A 17,190-nucleotide genomic window follows, 5' to 3' on the forward strand; every position below is an offset into this window, starting at 1 on the left:
GGCCTACTCTCATTGTTCCCTTAAGTTGGCTTGTTTGCGGGGAACAGAAAGTGGCATTCAGGAACATGGTGTTCCCTGTCTTCTTTTCCTTTAGGGATGATACACTGTGTTAGTCTGCTGGGAGCCATTAGCCAAGTAGGTATGACAATTTCCTTGCCAGCATACCCCATGTTGCTTAGTGGAAGGACTCGTGGAAATAGGACATTTTGCAGTGACATTGCATGTAGGTGACCTTGCTCAAGGACCAGGGCGGATCCGGGTTTAGGGCGTTCCGGTTTAGGATAATCCGGTTTAGGGCTTGGTTTAGGATAATCCGGTTTAGGGCGTTCCCGGGTTTAGGACATTCCAGGTTTAAGGTTATTCCTGCTGGGAATAGGGCGTATCCTGCTGCCTGAGTTCCCCTTGAGTTCTCACGGGATTCAGACAGTATTTTTTGGGAGACAGAAGCCCAGTGGGGGTGGATTTGGGCAGAGAACGTGGATTTCCCCAGAACGTGATTGTAGACGGCTGGTGTGAGTTCGGGAATAAAGAGTTGCTGTTTGAATCTACAAGCTGTGTGGTGGCTCGTGATTTTGTGCCCAGCCAGACTGCGGCATTAGTCAATATAGATTTGATTCAGTTTGTTTCTACATCTCAAAGTCTATAAGTCATGCTTTGGGGTGCACGGTATCTGAACAACTGGACAAAGTATCCTTGTGTGTTTATCGTATATGAACTTTGTGATGAAAATATCAGCAATGATACACCTTCATTTTTATATACAACACTGTGGAAAACAAAACCTCATATCTGCATTCTTTTTGGGGGGGGAGTGGGGTACTGGGGATTGAACACAGTGTTACCCTACCACTGATCAAAATCCTCAGCCTTGCAGTTGCTGAGAATGGCTTTGAAATCATGATCCTCCTGCCTCAGCCTCCGGAGCCACTAGAAATATACCTGCATTCTAAATGGACAACACGCTTGCTTCTGATCCTTGATGGCAGGACCATCTCTGCACTTACCCTTCTTTTGCCAAATTAGTTTCTGTTGGTCAGTTTCTAGGCCAAGCCCTTAAAAATAAAAAGAGCTTTTATTAACAATTGAAGCAATAAAATGTGCCACATAAAGAAGGAAAAGATAATCTTTTCTGAAGTGGTATTTAATGCAGTCCCATGAGCTGCAGTGGTAATAATTTTGAAGCTTAAGCCTTCCAAGAGGATACTTTCAGGAGTCTTTTGAAAAAACAGGAAGAGAAAGTTTTGCAAGTATTACCCTTTAGCATTCCCAAGAGTATCTCATGCAGCTTAGCTGACCGTTTTGTACTTAACTGTTACTGTACTTGTTATTGTGCTTACCACATTAAATTGGTGACTATGCATCTTGTTGTAATCTTTGCTTACTATTGTCCATAGGGACCTTCAATAATTGGGGTTTTCTTAGAGTCTCCCAGGCTAGATTGTGAGCTCAAGACTGAAACCATCTCTCATGAGAGTCTACAGACCCTTAGAGTCAACCATAGTACATGCATGAGTAGCCACCACCACATGCTGTGTGAAATAACGGGTCTCAGAAAATCAAGTTTTCTAATTTCTGCTTTTCGGGCCACCATGTAAGGACCTTAGAAATTGCCACTGTAGCCTAACAAGTAAAAGTCATATCAAACTAAAGAGCAAGAGCTCTACTTAGATCCACCAGAGAACTGAGGCCATGAGGGAGGTCCTGCCCAAGAAATGGGAAGGCAGGCAGACACACACAATTACAACTTGCTAGGTTTTCTAGAGCAGAAACATTCATGGGAGCCAGGACCAGGGTAGGAAAAATTCCATGTTAGGTGAGGAGTGGCTGGCAGCTCCGTGAGATCAAGTTTCAGAGTTTAAAATACAGGGGCCCCTGTGTGGGGCAGCTCCCACTTTTGTAAATTTTGACCTCTCTTACCAGTACCAAATTCTGTGGTGAAGATAGGAGAAAAATCTAGAGCATCCAGTAGCAGGAGGAGAAAATTCACCATTTTGAGATTCTCTAGAACTTCTTAACACCTGCTGCCCTGAAAGAGCAATAATTTTATCAGAGGCTAGCTTGCTATGGTCCTATCAGTATCCAGCCTTCTAGGAGGAAGGGAAACACTCAACTACACCCCTCGCCATACATCCTAAGGGGGTGAGGAAATATGCAAACACAATAGAAGGTAATCTCAAACATCATCTGAAGGATTCCTGGAAAAAGAAAGAGGGTACAGTTGACAACCGAGCACAGTGCCCTGCTACAATAAAATTTTCTCTTCATGGTATATTCTATAATATAGACATGCATAGTACTTGTACTGTCTTTGCTCCAGAGTGATCCAATAGACTGTGTACTTTTAATCATAGAACTGAATAATATTTCAAGAGTTAAATTTGGTCTTCTTAGAATGGTCTTGGTCTGGCCCTCTTAGCCACATTGCATCAAAAGTGCAAACTATTAATAGCATATAAATACACCAAGATTTCTGTCTCCCACCCTGCATAAAAGTCAAATCCAAGTGGATCAAGACTAAGGAATTAGTCCTGAAATTTTGCAACTACTTGAAGAAAACATAGAATCAACACTCCATTATGTTGATAAGATACCGACTTCTTTAACAAGACACCTAACTCAGAAGAAATAAAACCAAGAGTCAATACATGGGATGGCATCAAATGAGAAAGCTTCTGTAAAGCAAAGGAAATTATTCAGAGCATGAAAAGAGAGATGACAGAATGCGAGAAAATATTTGCCACCTACTTCACTGAGAAGAGAATCAATATCCAGAATATATAAAAACTCAAAAAATTCAACATCCCAAAAACAAATAATCCAACCAAAAAATGGACAAAAGAACTAAAAAGACACTTCTCAAAAAGAAAGAAAGACAAAATGCCAACAAAAAAATTAAAATGGCTGGGGGTGGAGCTCAGTAGTTAAGCACTCTAGGTTCAATCCCCCATACCAAAAAAAAAAAAAAAGATATAGTGAAGATCATTTTAATACACGATGAGGGAAATCAAGAGGGAGGGAGGAGGAATTGGAAAGGGGAGAAAATGCAGAAAGAATTTAATAAAATCACACTATATGTATGTATGAATAATCAACACATAATTCCACCTTTATTCAATATGTATATAGCGCTAATCAGAACTAAATAAATAAACAATAAAAGGAAGACAGTAAAGTGGAATAAGGAGAAAATGGGGACAGAGTATGGTATGGAATGTGGGGGTCACCAGGGACTGAAATGGAGTAAATCAAATTCCATACATGTATAATTTTGTCAAAATGAGCCCTACTGATATGTATACCTATTAGGCACCCATAAAAGAAAAAAAATAAATAAAATCCCGAATTAAGAACAGTTCCATAAGGAAGTTAACATTTTCTAAATTAGACAACTGACCTCAGGGATTGTGTTATGGAAGTGCACTTGAACAACAGAAATGAAATTTTAATTTCCTTCTGGAGTCTATTCTTTTTTATAATTTTTATTGTTTCTTTTTAGTTATGCATAACATTAGGTTTCATTTTGACTTAATTATAAAATCATGGAATATAATTTGTTTTAATTCAGTCCCCAGTACTTCCCCTTTCCTTTCCCTCCTCTCACCCCCTGTTCACATCCTTATTTCTACTATTTACATATAGTTTTTTTTTTAAAATTACTGTCTTGTGTGTGTATGTGATGGTGAGTGTCAGGCAAGATCATTCCACTGTTTATTCCTCATCCCATCCCTCCTACCTCCCCTTCATTCTCCTTTGTCTACTCCACTGATCTTCTAGTTTTTATACTCCCCTCTTATTTTGGATTAGCTTCTGAATATCAGAGAAAACATTCGAGTTTGACTTTTGGTGACTGCTTATATCACTCAGCATAATAGTCTGCAGTTCCATCCATTTACCAGAAAATGCCACAACGGCATTCTTTTTTTTCTTGAAGATTGAGTATTTCTTTTTAAAAAACCTTTATTTTATTTATTTTTATGTGCTGCTGAGTATCGAACCCAGTGTCTCGCAAGTGCTAGACAAAAGCTCTACCGCTGAGCCATAACACCAGCCCCCATAATGTCATTCTTTATGACTGAATTATACCCCATTGTGTATATATATCGCATTTTCTTCATCCATTCATCTGTTGAAGGGCACCTAGATTTGTTCCTAGATGTGGCTGATGTGAATTGTGCTGCTACAAACATCGATGTGGCAGCATCAAGGTAGTATGCTGATTTTAAGTCCTTTGGGTATGAACTGAGGAACGGAATAACTGGGTCATATGGTGGTTTCACTGTAATTTTTCTGAGGAATCTCCACACTACTTTCCAGAGTGGTTGCACTAATTTGCAGTCCCACCAGCAACGCATGAGTGTAGCTATTCCCCACATCCACACCGTCATTCATTGTTAGTAATATTCTTGAAAAGTGGCTTTCTGGCTAAGTGAGATGAAATCTCAGTGTAGTTTTCATTTGCATTTCCCTAATTGCTAGAGATGATGAACATTTTGTCATATATTTGTTGGCCATTTTTCTTTCTTTGGAGATGTGTCTGTTTATTTCTTTTACCCATTTATTGATTTGTTTATATGGTCTTTTTGTGTCACTACATTTTTGGAATTCTTTGAATATTCTGGATATTAATGCCCTATATGAGGAGCAGGTAGAGTCTGTATTCTTCTTACTACCTCAGTTACTACAAGAAAAAGTCATATGATTTTGCTTGAAATATTTGGTGCTCAAATTTTTATCATGTTCTTGGCTGACATGTTTCAGTTATAGGTAAAGGGAAACCACAATTTAAACAAAGACAAGCTCAGTAGTGTCCCAGGAATAGATGCAGTTCAGTGGAACCGAGAGGAAATTCTAGAAGATAGCTCAATGAATTATAGCCATGGATTCCTGTGATTAAAATCTAACCTATACTTTCCTTTTATTATGGCAGCAGACTCTTGGAATGATAGTCCTGGGCTTCTTATGCATCACATTTTTGACCACACTAGCCTACAAGCTCTTCTTTCATAATGAGAGTATAGACTATACTTTCCTTATTTAGATTTCATCTTTTACTGATTCCATTGACACCATTTTTCTCATGAGCGTGACCTGGAAATAGACCAACAGGAAGTTGTTCAGGCCCAGACTGGGGGTAAATACAGAGATGACGCCGATGTCAAGAAGGAGATTCTACCAAACCTAGAGACTTTGAAAGCACCAGAAGTGTGTCATCCATGAAGTATGCAAATTATGAGTTGTCTCTTTTCTTCAGTATTGTATCTTTCAGAATAGTGAGTTTACATTCCTGCTACATTAACAGGAGCTAACATAAGGTAGTTCAGACTGGAAATGCTTGACTTTATCAGAGATAAGAAACAAGTAAACTAGATGCAGAAGAAAAAATTACACACATTCTCTCTCATATGTGAATGATACTAAAGGCTGTTGGAATATGTGAGTGCTTAATAGAGGTTGGGAAATAGTGCTTACAGGAAGACTTGGGATAGTGGGAGGTAAGACTATGGGCACCCAAGGTCAGTTAGACAGAATTAAGAAAGGTTGTTGTTCTGCATAATGATGGTGTGTTATAGTTCACAATAAACTATATATTATATATACTTTATAAAAAACTAGAAGAGAGGAACTTGAAGCTTCCAAACAAGAAGTTAAGGGTATGGACATGTTAATTATCCAGATTTAAGTGGTGCATATTATATACGGGTGTTAAGATGCCATACCATATCACATAAATATATACAATTATTGTATATTGATAAAAATTTAATATGTAAATAAGGAGGTGGAAATCTTACCTATGTGATTTGATCAGCATAGACTATACATCTGTATTGAATCATCAGTCAATATAATTTTGCACTATTGCACAAAATAATGTAACATTGGCTTTTCTAATTCCTTAAATATTCCAAAGTGTAATGTTATTGTATAACTATCCTACCTTTGATATTATTATCAGGAAATCATGTAAATGATATTCATTTTAATCTCTGGTTGTTGTTTGTTACGTTAATGTGTTGTTTGATTGGAGTTTTAACCATAATCATAAGCAATTTTGCTTTCTTTAAAACTTAAGCGAGTTCATTTGAGTTAATCTGTGCCTGAACTGGAACAGTCTCTTATGTCTCCTCTTACCCAAAGAAAGAGCATTGCGTTTTAAAAACTATCCTTATTGTGTCTGAAAGTCTAATTTCAGAGCTTCCATTGACCTTTATATAGGCCAAGGGTCATCTTACATTTTAGAAAACAAAAACTGTATTTTATTAGATAACTTTGGTATCGTATAAAATGATTTCTTACTAAGTAATGCTTTAATTCTAAGTAATGTTCTTGGCCGACATGTTTTAATTTATAGGTAAAGGGCAACCACAATTTAAACAAAGACAAGCAGAAACCATGCACAGTGTTTTTCCTTTGTTGGAAAATAGACCATTAAAACTCTCTCAATTAATTACTTGATTTAACTTATTTTATTTCTTGTTAATTTCATTGAATTTATTTGATTCCACTGAATACTGGAGTTTCTGAAGATTTATATTGCATTTGAGCTAGTACTCAGAGACAGAAATTTTCCATATCAACTCCCCAAATGTACTTATGAATTCCAAGATTTATTTCTACATATGTTTTTAAAATTTTTTATAGTTGTGGATGGACAGCATGCCTTTATTTTATTTGTTTGTTTGTTTTTTAATGTAGCTGGAAGGATTGAACCAGTCCCTCACACGTGCTAGGCAAGCACTCTGCCACTGAAGTAAAGCCCAAGCACCTCTAGATAGGTTTTTTTCCCCCAGTTGTAGATAGATCTTTATTTTATGTATTTATATACAGTGCTGAGAATTGAACCCAGTGCCTCACACATACCGGGCATGTGCTCTACCTCTGAGCCCTTAGCCTCAGCCCCAGCCAAAATAGATTTTGTTCTTCAATATATATACAATTACATTATATTTAGTTAACAATTTTGTTGTTGCCATTTTAAATAGTATACATTTTATTTCCATTTCTCGTTTTATGGTATGGGACAATTCACCCAGTAAATGAAATGGGTGACAGTGAAATCTTATTCTTGATAAAAAAAAAATTACAACACTCTACTCTGATGTTTGCTGACATTGTTTTGGACCATGATTGTTTGGCTACAACCCCAAAAGCACAAAGCAACAAAAGCAGACAGAGACAATGAGGCTGCAACAGATGAAAAAGCTTCTGCACAGCAAAGGAAACACAAATAGAATGAAGAGACAACACACAGAATGGGAAAAATGCTTGCAAATACTACAACTGATGATAAGGCATATAGATACAGAATTCAAACAACTAAATGAAATAAATAAACCATTTTAAAAATAAGCAAAAGCTCTGAATAAATATTTCTCTAAAGAAGACATGCAAATCACCAACAGGTATATAAAAATGTGCTCACATCTCTAAAAATCAGGGATATACCTTTCAAAGCCACAATGAGAAATCTCTTTCCTCTTGTTAGAATAGGTGTGAAAAGATAGTGAGCATTCATGAGTTGCAGGAGAAAGGAGAATCCGTGTACACTCTTTGGGGGAATATAAAATTGCACAAATAAAGGGAATCAGTCGCAAGTTTCTCAAAAAAATATAAGTAAAACTAGTATATGCTTCAATGTGTTTGTCAGGTTTCCATCACAGAAAAAGGTAAATTTGGGCTCACCATTTTTGAGGTTTCAGTCCATGATCAATTTGCCCCACTCCTTTAGCCTCTGGCAAGGCAGCACATCATGGTGGAAGCATGTGGCAAAGGAAACCTGCTTAACTCAAGTTTAGGAAGAAAAAGTGAGAAAGAGGAAGGGCCCTCTAAGGTTGTGTCCCCAATAACCCAAAGACCTCCACTAGATTCCACCTTTTAATGATTCCCTTGTCTCCCAATAGCACCCCACTAGGGCCAGCCTTTAACACATGAGTCTTTGGGGGAACATTCCAGACCCAAATTAGCATGCAGAAATATTAAATGTCTAATAAAGTAATAATATCATTATCTTGAAGAGATATCTGCAGTCCTATGTTCATTGTGGAATTGTTCACAATTGCCAAAATATGGATATAATCTAAATGTTCATTGATGAATAAATGGACAAAGACAATATATTGTGTGTGTGAGAGAGAGAGATTATGTATACACATCATATATAAATAAGTATCATATATTTATATAGTAATGCAATATAGCTTTTAAGAATAAAAGAAGGAAGTTCTATAATATCCAACAATGTGAATGAACCTGAAGAAAAATATGAGAAGTCACATAAGCCAGACACAGCAGGACAAATACTGCATGATCTTTCTTATATGTGGAATCTAAAGAAGTTCAGCTCAGCAGTAGAGAGTAGAATGGTAGATGCCCAGAGCTTAAAGGTGGGGGACATGGTGGTCAAATGGTATAGATTTCAATTATAAGACAAAAAAGTTCTGGAGATCTGATACAAAGCATCAGGACTATAGTTAATATTGTATTTCATACTTGAAATTTACTTAAAGAGTAGATATCAAGTACTTTCAACAAAAAAGGTAAGTGTGTGAGATGATAGATATAAAAACTAAACCAAGTTGTGGTAACCATTAAACAATGTACATGTACACTAAAACTCCTTATTGCATATTTTAAATAGACACAATTCTTAATTGTAGTTATACCTGAAAAGAAAGTATACAAAGTTCTGAGCAAAATTCTGTGAGAAATGGAAATACACGCTCCAGGGCCACACAGTACATTTGGGGGTCTTCTTTTCTATCATAAATAAAACAAATCCTCTCTATTATCTATATTTAGCAAGATCCATTTGCATTGCTACAGATACACTATTTGTCTTTCTCTTAGGCATTAATTATTTCTATTGTAATTCAATTAATGTTCATGTTTTTACACCTGAAGAATTGTAGGACTATTAAACAGTCAATAAAGAATATACCTGTGAAAACAGCAAAGGAAACAATGAAGAACATGAAGAGAGAGCCTACAGAATGGGAGAAAATCTTTGCCACCTGCTCCTCAGATAGAGCATTAATCTCCAAGATATATAAAAACCTCAAAAAAGTTAACACCATAAAAGCACTTAACCCAATTAATAACAGCAAAAGAACTGAATAGTTATTTCACAGAAGAAGAAATACAGTTGGTCAACAAATATATGAAAAAATGTTCAACATCACTAGCCATTAGAGAAATGCAAATTAAAACTACACTGATATTTCATCTCACTGCAGTCAGAATGATTACTATGAAGACCACAAGCAACAATAATTGTTGATGAGATGTGGGAAAATGGTATATTCATACATTGTTGGTGGGACTGCAAATTGGTGCAACCCCTATGCAAAGCAGTATGGAGATTCCTAGGAAACCTAGAACAGAATCACTATTTGACCCAGTTATCCCTCTTCTCAGCATATACCCAAAAGACTTAAAATCAGCATACTACAGTGACACAGACACATCAATAGCTAAACTATGGAACAAACCTAGTTGCCCTTCAATAGATGAATGGATAAAGAAAATGTGGTATGTACACACAATGGATTACTACTCAGCCATAAGGAGAAATGCTAAGTGAAATAAGCCAATCCCAAAAAACCAAAGGGCAAATCTTCTCTCTGACATGTGGATGCTAACTTAGTGTAAAGGGGTGGGGATAGGGAAGAATAGAAGAAGTTTGAAATAGAGAAAGTGGAATGAAGGGAAGGAAAAGGGAATGGGAATGGGCAAGAACATAGAAGGAGTCAGATATTACTTTTCCATGTACATGTATGAATACACAAAGTAATTCTACATCATGTACAACCAGAAGAATGGGAAGTTACACTACATATATGTGTAACATGTCAAAATACATTCTACTGTCATGTCTAAAAACAATTAAAAAATAATAAACAAAAAAAGAATATACCACTGAAAAACTTGTTGCCTCTTTCCAAGTTTTGGATAACATTTCATAGCAAACCTTGTGGAGATGTTCCAATTCCTACAATGTCCACTGGAGGGTGATCCTTCACTACATTTCCCACCTGCTGCAGCCTGACCATAAAGGCTAGCTTCTTCAACAGTGCATTAGTTAAACTCCTCTTGGCCTGGAACAAAGGAGGGAAAATGGAAAACATGCCATGGAATGCGGACAAAAAGGAGAATACGAGAAGGTCACTGTCTTGCTCTCAGCTCCCCAGATCTTAGATCCCTGCTCCCAAGGTAGATTCTCAAAGTCCCTGTCCTGACTCTGTAGGTGATTATCTTAGTAAAAACATGGAAAAGGCATATAATGTGTTTATTTTATAAGATAAATGATTAAATTTGTCTGATTTGTCAAAGGGCTCAAGTTCATTATATATAGATTCTTACATAAAAATATCAGAGCCCACAGTTTCTTCAGAGGTATTATTTCCTGTAAAACAGCACATTGACAGTATTACAGGCTCAGTGACTTTAATTCTTGGAATGCTAGAAACACTGGGTTTTCTAAATACTGATCTATAAAATAATCAGAACAATGGTGTTATTTGAAGAGATTGTATCATTTAATTACTTACTGTCATTTCCAGGCAGGAAAATATTACTTATTCACATAATGAGACATAAAGAAATTTCTCAATTTTAGACTCACAAGGAGCTTTCAAATTGTTTTACGGCTTTGGCCTTAGGTTAAAAAAAACACTAAAACAAAAACATGCCAGTCTGATTTTTAAATAAGTATTATATTTTTTATGTTGGTAAATGGTATTTTTCATCTTTGAATTGAGCTAATGCCCAAGAGCAGTGAATAACTAAAGATAAATAAATTGGTTTCTCCATCCAATCTTATGTGCAAGCAAAGAGATATCCATCATGTTGATACAGACAGATAAATAGACAACTAAATCATGTTCTCCCTGAAATGGAATAATTTATTGGCTGTAAATATCAGAAGTAGAACTAACTTGACCAAAAACCAGAAACAAAAGAAAGCACAAAAGCAGAAAAAAAAATGAGATACAGAAATTCAGCAGAATGCTTTGTTATTGTTGTTCTCATTGGCACTAATAGTATTTTATTGTGATAATAACACTTACCATGAGCTACCTTCCTAACAAATATTAAGTGTACAGTACACTGTTATTGACTAGAGGTACAATGTTGTACAGCAGATCTCTACAGTCTATAAATGTCTCTCAATTGAAATGTATGCCCATTAATGATGAGTAACTCTCCGTTTCCTCTTCCCCTCTAACTCCAGGAAACCACCATCCCACTCTTTGCTTCATATTGGTGGAATTATAGTTTTTGTCTTTCTGTGAGTGACTTATTTCACTTAACATAATGTACTCAAGTTTCATCCATGTTGTCAAGTATTGCACAATTTTCTTCTGTTTTAACATTGAATGATATGCCATTGAGTGTATACACAACCTTTCAAAATCCATTCATATGTCTACGTATATCTAACAATGAAATATCTGAAAGTCAGGGAAACAATTGTGTTTATAATGTCACTAAGAAGAATAATATACCTAGATATAAACTTAACTGAGGAGATGAAAGACTTATGTACAAAGCTACATAACACTGATAAACAAAATTAAATTAGACACAGAAAATGGGGGAAAAATCTGTATTCATGGATTGGAGATTTAATATTGTTAAAATGTCTACACTACATGAAACAAGTCATAAATTCAATAAACTTCCTACCAACATTTTGGTAGCATTTTTATAGAAATACAAAACACCTAAAAGTCACATGGAACTACAAAAGATCCTGAGTAACCAAAACAATTTTGAGCAAGAGCAGCCAAACTTGAAGCATCACATTCCCTGATTTCAAACTATATTATAAAGCTATAGTTATCAAATCAGTCAGGCACTGGCTCAAAGTTAGACCCATAGATCAAAGGAACAGAGAGCAATGTATGTGTGTATATGTATGTGTGTGTGTGTGTGTGTGTAGAACATTATGTAAAATATACACATACATAATATTTTTTTCTTCAGCTGATATTCAACTAGGGTATCAAGAATTTTCAAATAGGAAAGATAATCTCTTGCATAAGTGGTGCTGGGAAAACTTGAAAGTTACATGAAAGAGAATGAAATTGCACACTAATGACACTCATAAATCAGATCAAAACTAATTGAAACATAAAATCCTAAGCTATAAATCTCCTAAAAACCATAGCTGTAAAGCTTCTTGGTAATATTTTTGGCAATGATTCCTAGGCTACGACACTAAAAGCACAAGCAACAAAAGCACAAGTAGACAAGTGAAATTGTATCTCATGAAATAGCATCTACACAACCAAGGAAATAATCAGCAAAATGAAAAGACAACCTATTGGGCTGGGGTTGTGGCTCAGTGGCAGAGCACTCACCTAGCACATGCGAGGCCCTGGGTTCGATCATCAGAACCACATAAAAATAAATAAATAAAGGTATTGTGTCCAACTACAACTAAAAAATAAAATATTAAAAAAAGACGACCTATTATCAGGACAAAATATTGCCCGGTTTAGCCAATTTTTCACTGAAGCTTGCAATGTCTCTGTTATTGTTAACCAACAGAGTGAAGAGAGATAACCTGTGGAATGGGAGAAAAAAATCCATATATCTGATAAAGAATTAGTATCTACAAAATATCAGGAACTCCTAAAACTGAACAGCAAGAAAAACAAATAGCCTGATTTAAAAATAGTTAAAGGGCTCGAATATACATTTCTCCAAAGAAAACATACAAATGGCCACCAAGTCAGATGAAAAGCTGCTTAACATTATTAGTCATTAGAGTAAAGCAAACTAAAGCTACAGTGAAATACTTCCTCACATCTGAAAGGATGGTTCTTATCAAAAAAGAAGGGATCACAAATGTGGGTAAAGATGTGAAAGAAAGGGACTTTTCATACACTATTTGAGTATAAATTGGTGCAGTTACTATGGAAAACAGTATGGAAGTTCTCCCCCAAAACTAAAAATAAACCTACCATACAATTCAGCCATTCCTCTTCTGGGCATATATACCCAGAAGGAATTCTAAAGGAATTCAAATCGGCATCTAGAAGAGATACTCGCACTTCCATATTCCTTACAGAATGGCCCACAATAGCCAGATTATGTAACAAACCTGTGTCTAAAAACCCATGAATGGATAAAGAAAATATGGTAAATGCATGGTATATGCATGCAGTTGATTATTGTTCAGACATCAAAGAAGTGAATTCTGCCATTTGTGGCAACATGGATAAACCTGGAGGGCATAAGGCTAAGTGAAATAAAAATGACAAAGAAGGACTCTCATTATATGATTAATTTTACATAATCAAACCCACAGAAGCAGTGAATGGAATGATGATTGCCAGGGTTGCGGGAAGCAGAAACAGGGAGGTATAACTTAAAGCATGGAAAGTTTTGATTAAATAAGATGAATAAGTTCCAGAGACCAACTGTAAATCAGAGTGCCTATATTTAACAACACTGTATTGCGTGCCTAAAAGGATTTTGTTTGTTTGTTTGGGGTACTGGAAATTGAACCCAGGGGTGTGCTACCACTGAGCTACATTTCCAGCCCCCCTCCCTTTTTATTTTGAGACAGGGTCTCACTAAATTACAATCCTCCTGTTTCAGACTCCCAAGTCACTGGGATTACAGGTGAGCACCATTAAACCCAGCTGCCTAAATATTTTCAAAGGGTAAGTCATATGTTAAGTGCTCTTATAACCTATAGTAATAACAATAACAATAAAAATAATAACAATAATAATTACATTGGCTGAAAGAAAACTCCTGGAGGTGATGGATACTTTTCCAACATAGTTTGTGTGATGATTTCATGGGTATATATTTATTAATTCATCAAGAGGTATATATTTAATAGGCACAGTATTTTGTATTTTAATCACGTTAATATTTTGACTTAAAATGTTGAAAATAAATTTTAAAGATGTCATCATTTATTTTATATATGCATGGAGTATTCTTTAACATGTGGATATACTATAGTTTATTCCACCAATCTCGTATGTATGAGCAATTACATTTTCCAGTATATTGCTATTGAATAATTTTATGCACACTTACCTTCAGGTTGTTAAGGCTGTCACTTCATGGTACATTATGAAAAGTAAGATGTCTGGGTCAAAAGATAAACTTACATTTTGTTCTGTTACATACTTTTAGTTCATCTCCATAAGTTTATACCATTTTTTTACATACAGTAGTAATACTTAAGAATGTCTGTTTTACTGCACCCTTGAAAACAGGTGTGATATGACATATCTATCTATCTATATATTTACACACATACACACACATATATATTATTTTTTACAACCACATAAGTCAGAATACAATAATTCAACTTAGATTGATATGGATATGTAGACTAGATTATTCATGTTATTAGTGAAGTAAAACATTATAATAACTTAAGGGCCAATATTGTATTTTTCATTAAAATTGTTTTCATGTCTTTGGTTCATTTTACCTCCTGGCTTTATTTTTGCCTAGATCTTTTTTTTTAAGAGAGAGAGAGAGAATTTTTTTCTTTAATATTTATTTTTTTTAGTTCTCAGTGGACACAACATCTTTATTTTTATTTTTATGAGGTGCTGAGGATTGAACTCAACACCCTGTGCTTGCCAGGCAAGCACACTACTGCTTGAGCCACATCCCCAGCTCTTGCCTAGATCTTTAACACTTTTGTATATCTAAAAAAATTGAATTTCTTTATCTTTGATTCAGATTGCATATATGCACTACAAGTTTTCTATTGTCTATTGTCTTCCTTTTGTTATATATACTGCTACTAAAGACAGCACCAAACATAATGCAGGAGTGGGAAGGGCATATCTACAAAGGTTAGAAACAAGGCAGAATGCCTAGAATCACTGCTAATATCAAAATTAATTCAAGTTATTAAAGAATGCAAAGGAGGAATAAGTGAAATAAGAAGTTAAACAACCTCTATTTGCAGAAGATAAAATTCTATTACTGGAAAACGATAAAGCAATTGTTCTCAACTGTGGTAGAAAGTGACAGTCCCCCCCCCCCAGAGCATTTAGCAATGGAGTTAATTTTAATTGTCATAGTAGGGGAAGGTTGGTACCCGTACATAGTGAGTAGAGTCTGCTAAACATCCAACCATATACAGGACAGCACCCTACATTAAATAATTATCCACCTCACGATATCTGTAGTGCTGAAATTAATAAACCCTGAAGATTAAAGTATCTCAAAATGTTGTACAACTCTGTAGATAATGGTTGATAAAATAAAGACGAAAATTTCAGTAACTTTCATATACACAAAAGACAACCAGATGGAGGATGTGAATGTAGAGAAAATCCTATCTATATTAACAGAAAAGACAAAATACATAGGAAAACATAACAAGAAAAAATTTAAGGCATTGTGTTAATTAGCCTGATTTAATCATTCCACACTATAAACATATATCAAAAGCTCACATTTTACCCCAAAATATATGTGGACATATTTATTTGTAATTAAATTCTTAAAAAAAATTGCTTGTAAAAGAAAGATAAATAAATGGAATGATGAGAACTGTTATTGCTTGGGACAACTCAACATCACAAAGAAGCCAGTTTTCTCAAAGTGAATTTAGTAATTTAATGTGATGCAGGATAATCTTCTTATTTCAATATTCTTAATCACACGTGAAAGATCCCTTTTGTCCATGTAAGGTAACGCTCACAGCTTCCATGGATTAGGACGTGCTATACTGAGGGGCCTTATTTAGCCTACTAAGTGAATTTTTTTTTCTTTTTGAAATTACTTTTAGGTTTTCGGTTAAATGAGAAGGTACTCTCATAGTTTTTCTTCTACCATATTGACTATTCCTTCTCAGGAATTTTACTAGTTCCTTCTCCTCTAAGGAAGTTTAAAATGTGTTCTAGTTTCCAGTTATGCTCTCTGCATGGTTTTACTCAAGGCCTCGCCTTTGTATGGCGTTTCTACACACACCTCCCAAACTGAATCCTGGTGCACCAACCCTGCTTTGATATCTACAATTGTCTGTGTTGTTTGACCTGTCATTGTTGATAAAAGGGTCACACACTCAGTATCTCCCAAGAAAAACTCATAGTTTTGTTATGTTTTATTTGTTTTCTGACTACAACCCTGTAGCAAGTCTTCTTGATTTGATCTAAACACACCTCAATCCAGTTATTCCTCTTGCTATCTCTTTCTGCCAAGTTAAAATGCAAACTCTCTCATCACTTGCCTTGCCTACGAAAATTACCTCTTAATTTGCTTTGCTCTTTCAGTTGTTATTCTTTTAAAATCTATTCTCCACAAACTGTGGAGGTGTAAACAGAAATGTATTAGAATTCAAATCTATGGTGTATTCTGGGTAAAATCTTACCAAATTTTTTATTATGCTTGGAATAAAATTGATCTTTATTTTGGCTAATAAAATGATTCAAACTCTGGACCTGGCCTACTACTCTGAGCTCGTTTTCATACTGTTCTCACATCACTCATTATGATCAAGCACACTGATATTTTTCCATTCTTTTAATATGTTGTGCTCATTTCCTCCTTTAGACATTTACACACCTTGCATTCATTTTAGTAATTAGTCTTTCCCCAGATCCTCTCACACCTGATACTTTTTCCATTTCAGGTTTTAGTTCAGTTGTTACAAAGAGAACCCTCCCTGACTGCTTATTCTGAAATAAACTCTGCCTGAGGTAATCTTTATTATAATTTACATAATATTTTAATTTTTTCTCGCTTCATGATATACATTTTTGCACACTTTTGTCCTTTTTTGGTGTGTTGGGGCAACTGTGAAGTGATGAGGCTTCTGACATGGAGTACTGAATTGCTGACATCATACTCCAGATGTCTGCCCCTCCACCATAAATTAGGCTACTTTGGTGATAATGGTGTTTGATAACAACATTCGTCCCTGACTGACTACAGAGCCGTATTATTGCCCCAAGATGAAAATACAGTATCAGTAGTAGATTGATCTTCATGATGTTGAGGAAGTTGTATCTGGGAGTTATTTCTTATTACAGCTTTATTTAACGTGATCTGATGATATGGTGTCCTTCATACTTTAGCCTCTATCCTAAAACCTGAATTATTGTCTGTCAAACACTTCCCCCAGTCTGAAATAATTTACTAATTGACTTTTAACTTTTTTCCTGCAGTTCAAAGGGAACATGTGTTAAGTGATGA

The sequence above is a fragment of the Marmota flaviventris genome, chromosome X (genome assembly GCF_047511675.1).
Source record: "Marmota flaviventris isolate mMarFla1 chromosome X, mMarFla1.hap1, whole genome shotgun sequence".
In the NCBI taxonomy this organism is placed as follows: Eukaryota; Metazoa; Chordata; class Mammalia; order Rodentia; family Sciuridae; genus Marmota; species Marmota flaviventris.